Below are 14,254 nucleotides of genomic sequence, written 5' to 3' on the forward strand. Positions count from 1 at the left end.
ATATGGTATATATACATATATGTATATATACATATATACATATATGGTATATATACAATATATGTATATATACATATATACATATATGGTATATATACATACATACATATATGGTATATATACATACATACATATATGGTATATATACATATATATATGGTATACATATATGGTGTATATATACACATACATATATGATATATATACATATATGGTATATATACATATATACCATATATGGTGTGTATATATGTACATATGTGTGTTTATGTATCTATATATACACACCAAATATTCATCATATAACTAACTATAAAGGCTGCTGGTTCTTACAAATGAAATAAAGAGAAAAGAGTTTGAATAATGAGTATATTTTGTATCATATGTGAAGTGAATACTTTCCCATAAAATCACTCACTTAATTAGGTAACCTACAAAATATTAGATATGAAATCATTAAATAAGAATTGAGCTGGCTGCAATGGGAGTAGAGGTAAATGAGTAACACCAAAGAAAATATTTAATGGTAGTCAATGAAAAGTTCCTGACTTACATGTTTGTTTTATAGCCAGAGGCAGGTGCCATTTTCACACACCAAGAAAAAAAAAGGCTCATTTTGAAACATGAAGCTTTAAACCCTTCTTCATTCTCAGAAGAAGAAGAAATATTGATGTCTGCAGCATAAAATACAGCACAAAGATTAGGCAGAGCAGAACAGACAAAGCAACAAATCTACATGAACCCAAAGAGGACTCTCCTACGTTCCCATAATGCATGTGGATTTGAAAGTTAAATATCCAAACTAAAAAGCAAATTCCAACTCACAGAGGTACATTTTATTCCCACGGAATTTTTTAACACATTAAATAATTATGTTTTTGCAGTTAGGGTTGTTACAAAAGGATGTGGCACTAAGACAATCCAAAGTTTCCAGTTCAAATTTTTTAACACTTTAATGAACACATTATAAACTAATCAAATATTTTGATTAATCAAATTATAAGCATGCTAATAATTTGCTATATAGACAAAGCATTTGTCATTGCTATAAACTTGCAAAGTCACTGGAGGTAGCTTTAAGCAAAAGGGAAATTTTTTACCATGATGGTAAGCAACTCATAAATACCTGAAAGTCCAGAGAATTGCTACACTCAGAATCCGCCACTGATTCCATTCCTCAGAATACAAACATATGTAAATGAATGCATGTGTGTATAGATAGATGGAGATAGATATAAGAAATTATTATATATATATATATATCCTTCAGCAATATGGGTTTTGGTCATTCTCAATGTAGCTTTTGATGTTTTCAAAAACTCCTGAGTTAAGAGAAAGCTTCAGGTATTATTTTACGTATATATGATCAGAGTGGGTAAAAACAGGGAAGAAGCAAGTTTATTTGTGGTTTAATTGCCTACTGCAAGAAACATTTTTGATACATTCCCTCACTCCTAACCTGAAAGAATCTGGACTGCAGTTGGAAAGAGGAAAGTCAGTTGGATTTAGGTATGTAGAGTTAGTGCAAGTGTGAGGGGTTTATGGAGTCCTTTTTTCCCCGTCGGTCTTTCATTTTAAACAGAAATCATTTTGCCATATGGAGAGGAATGTTGTCAATGGTGAAAAAGAAAACTATAACATACAGACAATCAGAAAAACTGAGCCATAAAGGAGTCAGAGACTTAGGAGAGCTATTTTTACCATTCATGAAAAGTGCTCCTGAGATTAAACCCTGATTTCTGAGAAACAAAGCATTGACTAAATTCTAATTTGACAAAATGTTTTCCTCCAATTTAAATTTAATTCATTACATAAGAGCATTCTTGTTTTACACTCAAAAAGTTTATTTATAGACATTCTCTTTTGCAATTATGCAATTGCAAGTGCTAGCAATTAGAGATGATGTTGCGCCTTCCTCCATTCTTACTCCTTTCTAATACTGCATTGTTTCCAGTAATTCTTCTTTTTTATGATATAACTCTTTCTTAAAAGAAAGACATCAAAAAATTCACCATGATAGTAAATTGGGTTTTTTTCTTTCTTTCTTTTTTTATTTTTGAGACAGGTTCTCTCTTTTGCCTAGGCTGGAGTGCAGTGGCCCAATCATGACTCCCTGCGGTTTTGACCTCCTGGGCTCAAGTGATTCTCCTACCTCAGTCTCCTGAGTAGCCAGGACTATAGGCACTCACCATCACATCTGGCTAACTTTTTTATTTTTTGTGGAGATGGGGGTCTCACTATGTTGCCCAGGCTCGTCTTGAACTCCTGGGCTCAAGTGATCTGCCTGCCTTGGCCTCCCAAAGTGCCAGGATTATGGGTGTGAGCCACCACACCCAGACCCTGTTTTTTTTTTCTTTTACTATCAACACTTGTTCAAATTTATATGTGTTTTTAAGAAGATGATTGAAACATTCTTTAGGTTAAGGTGTTTAAACCATGTGACAAACATCAAAAAATCGACATCTTAAGAAATCCAATCAATGAATAACATAAAATATCTAATTTTTCTGATAACAATAATATATATTGACAATATTCAATTTAGTCAGCCTTCTGATACATGAAAGATTAAGAGTGGTCTCCATTATTTTATTTTTTTATTTTTTACTTTTTTATTTTTTCTATTGTTTGAATTTTTCTTTTTTTCATTATTATTATAAGTTTTAGGGTACATGTGCACAATGTGCAGGTTTGTTACATATGTATACATGTGCCGTGCTGGTGTGCTGCACTCATTAACTCGTCATTTAGCATTAGGTATATCTCCTAATGCTATCCCTCCCCTCTCCCCCTACCCCACAACAGTCCCCAGAGTGTGATGTTCCCCTTCCTGTGTCCATGTGTTCTCATTGTTCAATTCCCATCTATGAGTGAGAACATGCAGTGTTTGGTTTTTTTGTCCTTACGATAGTTTACTGAGAATGATGATTTCCAAATTCATCCATGTCCCTACAAAGGACATGAACTCATCATTTTTTATGGCTGCATATTACTCCATAGTGTATATGTGCCACATTTTCTTAATCCAATCTATCATTGTTGGACATTTGGGTTGGTTCCAAGTATTTGCTATTGTGAATAGTGCTACAATAAACATACGTGTGCATGTGTCTTTATAGCAGCATGATTTATAGTCCTTTGGGTATATACCCAGTAATGGGATGGCTGGGTCAAACGGTATTTCTAGTTCTAGATCCCTGAGGAACCGCCACACCGACTTCCACAATGGGTGAACTAGTTTACAGTCCCACCAACAGTGTAAAAGTGTTCCTATTTCTCCACATCCTCTCCAGCACCTGTTGTTTCCTGACTTTTTAATGATTGCCATTCTAACTGGTGTGAGATGGTATCTCATTATGGTTTTGATTTGCATTTCTCTGATGGCCACTGATGATGAGCATTTTTTCACGTGTCTGTTGCCTGCATAAATGTATTCTTTTGAGAAGTGTCTGTTCATATCCTTTGCCCACTTTTTCATGGGGTTGTTTGTTTTCTTCTTGTAAATTTGTTTGAGTTCATTGTAGATTCTGGATATTGGCCCTTTATCAGATGAGTAGGTTGGGAAAATTGTCTCCCATTTTGTAGGTTGCCTGTTCACTCTGATGGTAGTTTCTTTTGCTGTGCAGAAGCTCTTTACTTTAATCAGATCCCATTTGTCAATTTTGGCTTTTGTTACCATTGCTTTTGGTGTTTTAGACATGAAGTCCTTGCCCATGCCTATGTCCTGAATGGTATTGCCTAGGTTTTCTTCTAGGGTTTTTATGGTTTTAGGTCTAACGTTTAAGTCTTTAATCCATCTTGAATTAATTTTTGTATAAGGTGTAAGGAAGTGATCCAGTTTCAGCTTTCTACATATGGCTAGCCAGTTTTCACAGCACCATTTATTAAATAGGGAATCCTTTCCCCATTTCTTGTTTTTCTCAGGTTTGTCAAAGATTAGATAGTTGTAGATATGCGGCATTATTTCTGAGGGCTCTGTTCTGTTCCATTGATCTATATCTCTGTTTTGGTACCAGTGCCATGCTGTTTTGGTTCCTGTAGCCTTGTAGTATAGATTGAAGTCAGGTAGTGTGATGCCTCCAGCTTTGTTCTTTTGGCTTAGGATTGACTGGTCGATGCAGGCTCTTTTTTGGTTCCATATGAACTTTAAAGTAGATTTTTCCAATTCTGTGAAGACAGTCGTTCGTAGCTTGATGGGGATGGCATTGAATCTATAAGTTACCTAGGGCAGTATGGCCATTTTCACGATATTGATTCTTCCTATCCATGAGAATGGAATGTTCTTCCATTTGTTTGTATCCTCTTTTATTTCCTTGAGCAGTGGTTTGTAGTTCTCCTTGAAGAGGTCCTTCATGTCCCTTGTAAGTTGGATTCCTAGGTATTTTATTCTCTTTGAAGCAATTGTGAATGGGAGTTCACTCATGATTTGGCTCTCTATTTGTCTGTTATTGGTGTATAAGAATAATTGTGATTTTTGTACATTGATTTTGTATCCTGAGACTTTGCTGAAGTTGCTTATCAGCTTAAGGAGATTTTGGGCTGAGACAGTGGGGTTTTCTAGATATACAATCATGTCATCTGCAAAGAGGGAAAATTTGACTTCCTCTTTTCCTAATTGAATACCTTTATTTCCTTCTCCTGCCTAATTGCCCTGGCCAGAACTTCCAACACTATGTTGAATAGGAGTGGTGAGAGAGGGCATCCCTGTCTTGTGCCAGTTTTCAAAGGGAATGCTTCCAGTTTTTGCCCATTCAGTATGATATTGGCTGTGGGTTTGTCACAGACAGGTCTTATTATTTTGAGATACGTCCCATCAATACCTAATTTATTGAGAGTTTTTAGCATGAAGGGTTGTTGAATTTTGTCAAAGGCCTTTTCTACATCTATTGAGATAATCATGTGGTTTTTGTCTTTGGTTCTGTTTATATGCTGGATTACGTTTATTGATTTGCATATATTGAACCAGCCTTGCATCCCAGGGATGAAGCCCACTTAATCATGGTGGATAAGCTTTTTGATGTGCTGCTGGATTTGGTTTGCCAGTATTTTATTGAGGATTTTTGCATCGATGTTCATCAGGGATCTTGGTCTCAATTTCTTTTTGTTGTGTCTCTGCCAGGCTTTGGTATCAGGATGATGCTGCCCTCATAAAATGAGTTAGGGAGGATTCCCTCTTTTTCTATTGCTTGGAATAGTTTCAGAAGGAATGGTACCAGTTCCTCCTTGTACCTCTGGTAGAATTCAGCTGTGAATCCATCTGGTCCTGGACTCTTTTTGGTTGGTAAGCTATTGATTATTGCCACAATTTCAGATCCTGTTATTAGTCGATTCAGAAATTCAACTTCTTCCTGGTTTAGTCTTGGGAGAGTGTATGTGTCGAGGAATTTATCCATTTCTTCTAGATTTTCTAGTTTATTTGCGTAGAGGTGTTTGTAGTATTCTCTGATGGTAGTTTGTATTTCTGTGGGATCGGTGGTGATATCCCCTTTATCATTTTTTATTGCATCTATTTGATTCTTCTCTCTTTTTTTCTTTATTAGTCTTGCTAGCGGTCTATCAATTTTGTTGATCTTTTCAAAAAACCAGCTCCTGGATTCATTAATTTTTTGAAGGGATTTTTGTGTCTCTATTTCCTTCAGTTCTGCTCTGATTTTAGTTATTTCTTGCCTTCTGCTAGCTTTTGAATGTGTTTGCTCTTGCTTTTCTAGTTCTTTTAATTGTGATGTTAGGGTGTCAATTTTGGATCTTTTCTGCTTTCTTTAGTGGGCATTTAGTGCTATAAATTTCCCTCTACACACTGCTTTGAATGTGTCCCAGAGATTCTGGTATGTTGTGTCTTTGTTCTCATTGGTTTCAAAGAACATCTTTATTTCTGCCTTCATTTCGTTATGTACCCAGTAGTCATTCAGGAGCAGGTTGTTCAGTTTCCATGTAGTTGAGCAGTTTTGAGTGAGTTTCTTAATCCTGAGTTCTAGTTTGATTGCACTGTGGTCTGAGAGATAGTTTGTTATAATTTCTGTTCTTTTACATTTGCTGAGGAGCTCTTTTAGGGCAGGCCTGGTGGTGACAAAATCTCTCAGCATTTGCTTGTCTGTGAAGTATTTTATTTCTCCTTCACTTATGAAGCTTAGTTTGGCTGGATATGACATTCTGGGTTGAAAATTCTTTGAAGAATGTTGAATATTGGCCCCCACTCTCTTCTGGCTTGTAGAGTTTCTACCTAGTGATCCGCTGTTACTCTGATGGGCTTCCCTTTGTGGGTAACCTGACCTTTCTCTCTGGCTGCCCTTAACATTTTTTCCTTCATTTCAACTTTGGTGAATCTGACAATTACGTGTCTTGGAGTTGCTCTTCTTGAGGAGTATCTTTGTGGCGTTCTCTGTATTTCCTGAATCTGAGTGTTGGCCTGCCACGCTAGATTGGGGAAGTTCTCCTGGATAATATCCTGCAGAGTGTTTTCCAACTTGGTTCCATTCTCCCCGTCACTTTCAGGTACACCAATCAGATGCAGATTTGGTCTTTTCACATAGTCCCATATTTCTTGGAGGCTTTGTTCGTTTCTTTTTATTCTTTTTTCTCTAAACTTCCCTTCTCGCTTCATTTCATTCATTTCATCTTCCATCACTGATACCCGTTTTTCCAGTTGATCACATCGGCTCCTGAGGCTTCTGCATTCTTCACGTAGTTCTCGAGCCTTGGCTTTCAGCCCCATCAGCTCCTTTAAGCACTTCTCTGTATTTGTTATTCTAGTTATACATTCGTCTACATTTTTTTCAAAGTTTTCAACTTCTTTGCCTTTGGTTTGAATTTCCTCCTGTAGCTCGGAGTAGTTTGATCGCCTGAAGCCTTCTTCTCTCAACTCGTCAAAGTCATTCTCCGTCCAGCTTTGCTCCATTGCTGGTGAGGATCTGCGTTCCTTTGGAGGAGGAGAGGCGCTCTGCTCTTTAGAGTTTCCAGTTTTTCTGCTCTGTTTTTTCCCCATCTTTGTGGTTTTATCTACTTTTGGTCTTTGATGATGGTGATGTACAGATGGGTTTTTGGTGTGGATGTCCTTTCTGTTTGTTAGTTTTCCTTCTAACAGACAGGACCCTCAGCTGCAGGTCTGTTGGAATTTGCTAGAGGTCCACTCCAGACCCTGTTTGCCTGGGTATCAGCAGTGCTGTCTGCAGAACCACGGATTTTCATGATCTGCGAATGCTGCTGTCTGATCATTCCTCTGGAAGTTTTGTCTCAGAAGAGTGCCCCGCCGTGTGAGGTGTCAGTCTGCCCCTACTGGGGGGGTGCCTCCCAGTTAGGCTGCTCGGGGGTCAAGGGTCAGGGACCCACTTGAGGAGGCAGTCTGCCCATTCTCAGATCTCCAGCTGCGTGCTGGGAGAACCACTGCTCTCTTCAAAGCTGTCAGACAGGGACATTTACGTCTGCCTAGGTTACTACTGTCTTTTTGTTTGTCTGTGCCCTGCCCCCATAGGTGGAGCCTACAGAGGCAGGCAGGCCTCCTTGAGCTGTGGTGGGCTCCAGCCAGTTAGAGCTTCCAGGCTGCTTTGTTTACCTAAGGGAGCCTGGACAATGGCGGGCGCCCCTCCCCCAGCCTCGCTGCCGCCTTGCAGTTTGATCTCAGACTGCTGTGCTAGCAATCAGCGAGACTCCGTGGGCGTAGGACCCTCCAAGCCAGGTGCGGGATATCCTCTCCTGGTGCGCTGTTTCCTAAGCCCATCGGAAAAGCACAGTATTCGGGTGGGAGTGGCCCGATTTTCCAGGTGCCATCTGTCACCCCTTTCCTTGACCAGGAAAGGGAACTCCCTGACCCCTTGCACTTCCCGAGTGAGGCAATGCCTCGCCCTACTTCGGCTGGCACACGGTGCGCTGCACCCACTGTCCTGCGCCCACTGTCTGGCACTCCCTAGTGAGATGAACAGGGTACGTCAGATGGAAATGCAGAAATCACCCGTCTTCTGCGTCGCTCACACTGGGAGCTGTAGACTGGAGCAGTTCCTATTCGGCCATCTTGGCTCCTCCTTCCATTATTTTAAGTATTACACAGCATGTTTGTTTTAAAATGCTTTACAAAGAATATAGTTTTAGAAAATGGAGATAATTATTTGAATAATGAAAAACATCTTAACAAAAGACATAATAAAAGACATACATCTGTAATTCACTTTTTGGCCTCAGTGTCATTTTCACTCTGGTATAAAAAACATCAAGCCATTAGATTTACAGATATTGATGAGGGAACAAACAAATCCAGCTAAAATGCATTCTGTTTATATGGATATCAGTGTACCTGAGGAAAAAAAGATCTGGTGAATTCCTTCTGGCCTGTCTCAGCCTACAGCACTAACATTTAGTAGCAAGATAGAAGTGGTGCCCAGAAATGTCTGACTTATGTGATCTTTCCACTATGAAACATTATGGTCATTACATAATTGCGCTATTTTATTATAATACTTTGCCTTGATTACTTCCTCTCCTCAAAAGAAAAAAAAAGCAAAAATACAGCAATCATAATATGTGTCCTTCTATGATTTAGGCAGGAGAAGACTTTTTTCCTTTTTTATGATCAATTTCGATATTGTGTTTGAAAGCCTCAGGAGGGCTCCCTGAGTTACAGAATAATCTGGCAGACCTCTGGGTTGTGAGGGGCATTCCTTGGGGCATTCTTTTCCTTTCTTCCAAAGTCTAATGACAGGGCAACAAGGGTCAGCCACTGTGTAGAAAACCAGTTAATCAGCCCCCAGACAAAAGCAGGTTAAGGTGGTGTTGTAGGGAACAGTGTTATATTTTTAGAACAACACAACCCTTCATCTATGGTTTATAGTGTCAAAAATGTAGGGATTCTTATTTTTAAAGAAATGAGAAAATTGGTGTTTAAGTGATAACCATAATTAAGTCAACTGTAATAAAAATAATAGCCGAGGATAGCACTAGCATGATGAACTATCCAACACCCTCCCAGTAGACAAGGATCTAAATTCTAAGTAATCTGCCATGAAGAGGGCAAGTAGACTTCCAACAAGACCACATATTTCATATATACATATTTTACTATACATTATATAGAGATAAATGTACATTAGAAAAAAATTCTATGATTCAGTTAGAGGATATGACAAAGGTTAATGTACATTTAAAGTGAAAAGCTTGAGGCAAAGAAAGAGGATTAATTCCCTCTCAAAGCTCACTAATGACTTGCATTTGCCATGTGATCCTCCCCACTTCCATCCTCTCATCCTCCGCCCACCCCTCAACACAGCTACCTCAGTACTCAGACACACACACACATACATGCGCACACACACACACACACTAGGGAAGCCACTTGCCTGAATTTTATATTTGTCATTTTCCTGATTTTTGCTAATAGTTTTATCATTTATATATGTATATCTACAAAAAGTCGATGTCCCCAAAACAAGAACAATACAAATAAGAGCTGGATATGTAAATAAAAGAGCTCAGAGGTGCCTCAGAGAATGGCAAAGAAAAAACACCAAAAACTCTGAACAAGAACCAAGATTGATACTTGCTGGTGACAATGCCCTATAGGACAATTAAAACGAAAACTATCCTGCAGTCATGCCCACTTTTAATTTTTAATTTCTATATCTATATTAATTTTACACAGTGCATTTCACATTGTGGTGCAAGTTATTCCTAAGTGATCACTTGCTTGTCATTACATAATTCCAAGTTCAATGACCCCTTTCATGTATTATTAGGGTAATGTACCGGACTCAGATAGAGCCAATTATTATTTAGAGTCACCAACCTACTATACAGACAGAGAAGACCAAGCAAGTGAAGCCACATAAAAAGTAAAAGCTATTTCTGTTTGAAGTACCTGGGATTACAGTATGTCTCTCTAGAATTTAGCTAACTCATTTTCATGGCATCCCTGATCTCCTACTGTAAACTCCATGCAGGCAGAGATTTTGTCTGTTTGTTCACTGTTCACTACTGAATCCTCATCACCTGGAAAGATACCTGACACATAGTAGGGGCTCAGTTAATATTTATTGAATAAATGGCTCCAGAAATAGAAATAAATTTGTCCCCTAGTCTGGTCCTGTTGCATCTCCACAGCCTCTTGCCCGGCAGGATCTTTGACAGCCTGGTCATCATCTGTTTTGTTTCTGTCAACCTGCTCTCCCTTTGCTAACCAAAACTTCTGTTGCTCCTTCAACTTGCACCTACATAGGGTAAATATATCCAATTATTCCAGAAACACTGAATTCCTATAGATTCTTACTTGAAAATCCAGACTGTGACTTAATTGAGCTTTGTCTTTCGCAAGAATATTGATATCGTCTCTGTTCTTCCACTCAAATATTTATTGACTGACTACTATTTGCTGGGCTCTGTTTCAAGAAATTTAGGGTGTATCAGTGAACAGCAACAAATCTTCATGTTTCACAAGGGACAGAGACAATAAATAAGTAAATTATATAGTCTGTTACAAAGCATTAAAAAGAATTAAACAAGGAAAAGGGTACCAGAATTTCCATAGTGAAGTTCCAGAAATTTGCAATCTGCAAGTTAAGCCTGGTGAAAATAGGCTTCACTGGGGTGAGATTTGATAAAGAAATTGAAGATGTGCCAAAGCTAGCCATGCAAGCAGCTAGTGCAAGGTATGTCCCAAAGTATTGCAAAAAGCACAATAACTTTTGCACCAACTTAATATCACTGCAGTCTAAGCTCTTGTTCTTCAATGTGTTTATTCTAGGGAAACAACATGGTAAAGTAGCTAAAGCAGAGGGAGCAAAAGAAAGAGAAATAGGAGGTGAGGTCAGGGAGGAAACAAGAAGCCAGATTATACAGCGCCTTGAAGCCCATGTTGAAGACACAATCCTTCACCCTGAGTACAAACAGAAGCCATTCTAGCATTTGATTTAACTTAGATTTTAAAATTGAACCCTATGCAAGGACCATGATATGAATACCTTTGGTATACCCAAAGCTCTGGTGCAGTATTGTGCTTCCATGTTGATTAGCCAAATGATTTATGGGCGGTTTTATGCATCACTGTTGACTTTGTGGAAATCTCCAGAGAGAGGGCTGATATATCAGCCTCTTACTCTCTTAAGTAAAACATAATCTATAAAAGAAGGCAGCATTATGTACTGGCTAGGATCACAGGTTCTGAAATCAAGCTGCATGGATTTTAAACCCTGCTCATCATTTGTTTAAAGTTTCAGTTTCCTCATTGTTAAAATGACAGTAATAATGAAACCAACTTCCTAGGGAAAGGAAGGGGGTCATTTGAAAACTGAGTATGAAATTGTATTAAAAGCCCATGTTATCATCCTGGGACATAAGAAGAAGTCACTTGCATTCATATGATATCATAGAGTTGTTGTCAGTATTTAATGAGATTATCCGAGTAAGCACACATAGTAAGCACTCCACAACATATATATTTGCATAACACTATTATTGCTGTTGGCAAAACCAAATTTCAAAATACATTATTAGATATTATGCATTTTCAGGCAATACTTTAATAGACCCCATTGTATTTAGCATGCAGAATGAAAATGACAATTACAACAATTACAATTACCATTTTAATCCAATGCAGTTCAACAAAAGATTAGATACTTGTATGAACACTAATAATATTTGCAGAAAACTCATGATGAAAGAAAATTGCAGGCATGTTGAAACAATAGGGTCAGAGAAAGAACATAAAACAGAACCTTTCACAGTTATTATTTCTTTTATAATGTACATTAAAACTTACCTTTGGTTCAATTCACTGCTTTTCTACAACACAATTTTTGCATCATATATAGATGAAGATATTTTATTAAGATCATATAAAAGTATGCAATATTTTCCTTTTGTCCCCATCTCTTCCCAACTCTGCCCCAATACCCTATGCTCAGCACTCAAGGAAACCCAAATGGAATACTAGCTATATTAGTTTTTCAAGTCAATTAACAAGTATTTAGTAAGTTCCTTGAAAAAATATATTCTAGGAATTATTTGAGTTTTATCACATTATTGCAATTACTGACAGAGATCGGCATCTTGGTAAATTTCACTTTCAATATGGGTAGTATTTTTTGTTTGTTTTCCTATAATCAGTTTCCAATGAACAAATTACCATTTTATCTCTACCTAGAAGTTCCAGAGATTTTGCCCTTTAATATAATGTCTAAATTTATTCCATTCTCTTTCCACAACTAATGACTGTATTTGGTTCATTTTCAATAAAACTTAATGACTAAATTAAAAAGGTTAACTAGGTTTAAATAAAGATGAGGGTGACATTTCTTCCATATTTGTCTGGCTCCCAACCTGCTTTCTGCTAACTTTGAATTCTGCCTTCTGTGAGAATTATGCCCTCTAAAAAACAAGCATTGTGAAAAGGGCCATATGGGGCAAAATTGAGTTTTGGCATTCAAAATATAAGAATATTTTAAATAAAAACTTTATAACAAGTGAGGTATCCATTTAATTAACATTTTAGGTAGGGGGTCATTGTTTTTTGTTTGGATGAAGAGAAGCTAAAAAGAAAATCCCGAGAGAAAACATAACATCAGAACACTTCACTAAACTAAAAAATGGGCATGAGACAGTAACATGAGGTCTATACTGAATCCCACTGAAGGCTGTAATTAGCCCATGCTTCAGTATTTTGTACAATACAATGAAGCATTATTTTACCCAATATATCTTAATTAAAAGCAAAAACACAATACCACACAAAGCTACCATCAAAGAGGCGTTATTGGCACTCACATAATACAGAAGATGGGGAAGGATTTTGTTTTCTTTGTTTGGTAAGAAAATTGGAACTAGACATTCTATTTTCCACATAGCTCTCAATATAGAAGCATTTGTGTACCAAAAATTGCATTTGCACTGTAAATTATATGGATGAAAGCCACAGAGAAAGAGATAGTTTGTTGTTTTATAATTCAATAGTAGCAATGCTTGGATTTCTCTGCTTTCTCTTTCACAAATAAAATAATTACTGAAGGCTTGGTTTTTACCACAATGGGAGAGTTAGTTGAATATTCTAATGTTCATGTTTTATATTCCTTTTTCAATGGGATGCATTGATTATGCAGTAATATTAAAATATATACACAAAATAATTTTCTTGTCACCTTAATTTTGAATTCTGAATATCAAAGAAACCAAAACAGTCCACTATGGTCTGTTTTTATATTTTCTGGACATAAGAGGAGAAAAATAGTGAATAAAATTCTATCCCATAAAAATTATGAGCAAATTTTATGTCCCCTAAATCAAGTTATTTCTATAATTAATGTAAGTGGGGTGAGGGGAAGGTTAAATGAAGGTGATTCAAATGGCATCAAAGAATCTCTATGTGACCTTCACACAGAGATTTAGTAAACTTGAATGAGACAGTTGAAGAGTAAAAATGAAATCAGCACTCTAAATAATTCATATAGCGAAAGACGACTCAGTACTTACATTAGAGTCAACCATAAGGCAAACCATAAGGAATGTCTAAAGTTCTAACATCTTTTACTGTACATCTGATATCTAAGATGTTATTTCTAGCAAATTCCTCAAGGATTTGTATAACAGCTATGCCTTATCAACTGAGAGCAAAATGAACAATGATACACCAGCTGATACTTCCACACAGCACGCTGAGTGAATCCCTCTAAACTGACATAACCTTAAACTGAACTATAAGGGTTGGCTCAGTCTAGTTGCTCTTTAAAAATGGAAAGAACAGGAGTCAAGAAAGTACAACTTGTCATTAATCTAGCTCAGAAGCACAGATTACAGATGAAGAAACAGAGACAACTGAGTTTTCTCAGGTAATATAGGTAGTACCAAACAAACAAGAACCTAGAACTTCTTTTGTCAAAAGCCTTTTCTTTGGTACCAACTTTACAAAGATGACATGATTTCTAATATCAAAGTCTATAAAATATAAGCCAAGTGATCAAAACAATCAGAGGGTTAGAAAATACCCAGGAGTCAACAAGTTCAATTCTTCAGATTACCCCTGCTCTTAGAAACCTGGCTGTGAACTAGGATCCAGTGCCTACCCTGAACCTGTATATCACCCTTCTAACAATTTCTCCATGTGTTGTCCCTCATAGAGGGGAAGATCAGATCCCAAAAACGTGTCAAAGGAAGAGGAAAACAATGTTCTTTGGTGAACATATCATAACTGATTTTTTCTGGGTCTATTGGCAGAAATATGGAACTGATGCTAAAGCTAAAAAATGGGGGGCTATAATAAGATGTGAAAATAAGTTTACAT

General features: G+C 37.2%; 1 long non-coding RNA gene across 4 annotated transcripts in view; it reads right to left on the reverse strand.

Moving 5' to 3' along the window:
* The window catches only part of LOC109026850 (uncharacterized), a 198,960-nt gene that overhangs the window by 82,915 nt on the left and 101,791 nt on the right, over window positions 1–14,254 (reverse strand). Inside the window, exon 5 of one of the 4 annotated variants that reach the window (XR_010133671.1) lies at window positions 10,032–10,190. The exons of the other annotated variants lie outside the window; for them this stretch is intronic. This is a non-coding gene — a long non-coding RNA (uncharacterized lncRNA). Of the gene's footprint in view, window positions 1–10,031; window positions 10,191–14,254 lie in introns of those variants that run through there. 4 annotated transcript variants of the gene reach the window in all.

The sequence above is a fragment of the Gorilla gorilla genome, chromosome 4, assembly GCF_029281585.2.
Source record: "Gorilla gorilla gorilla isolate KB3781 chromosome 4, NHGRI_mGorGor1-v2.1_pri, whole genome shotgun sequence".
NCBI classification, from domain to species: Eukaryota; Metazoa; Chordata; class Mammalia; order Primates; family Hominidae; genus Gorilla; species Gorilla gorilla.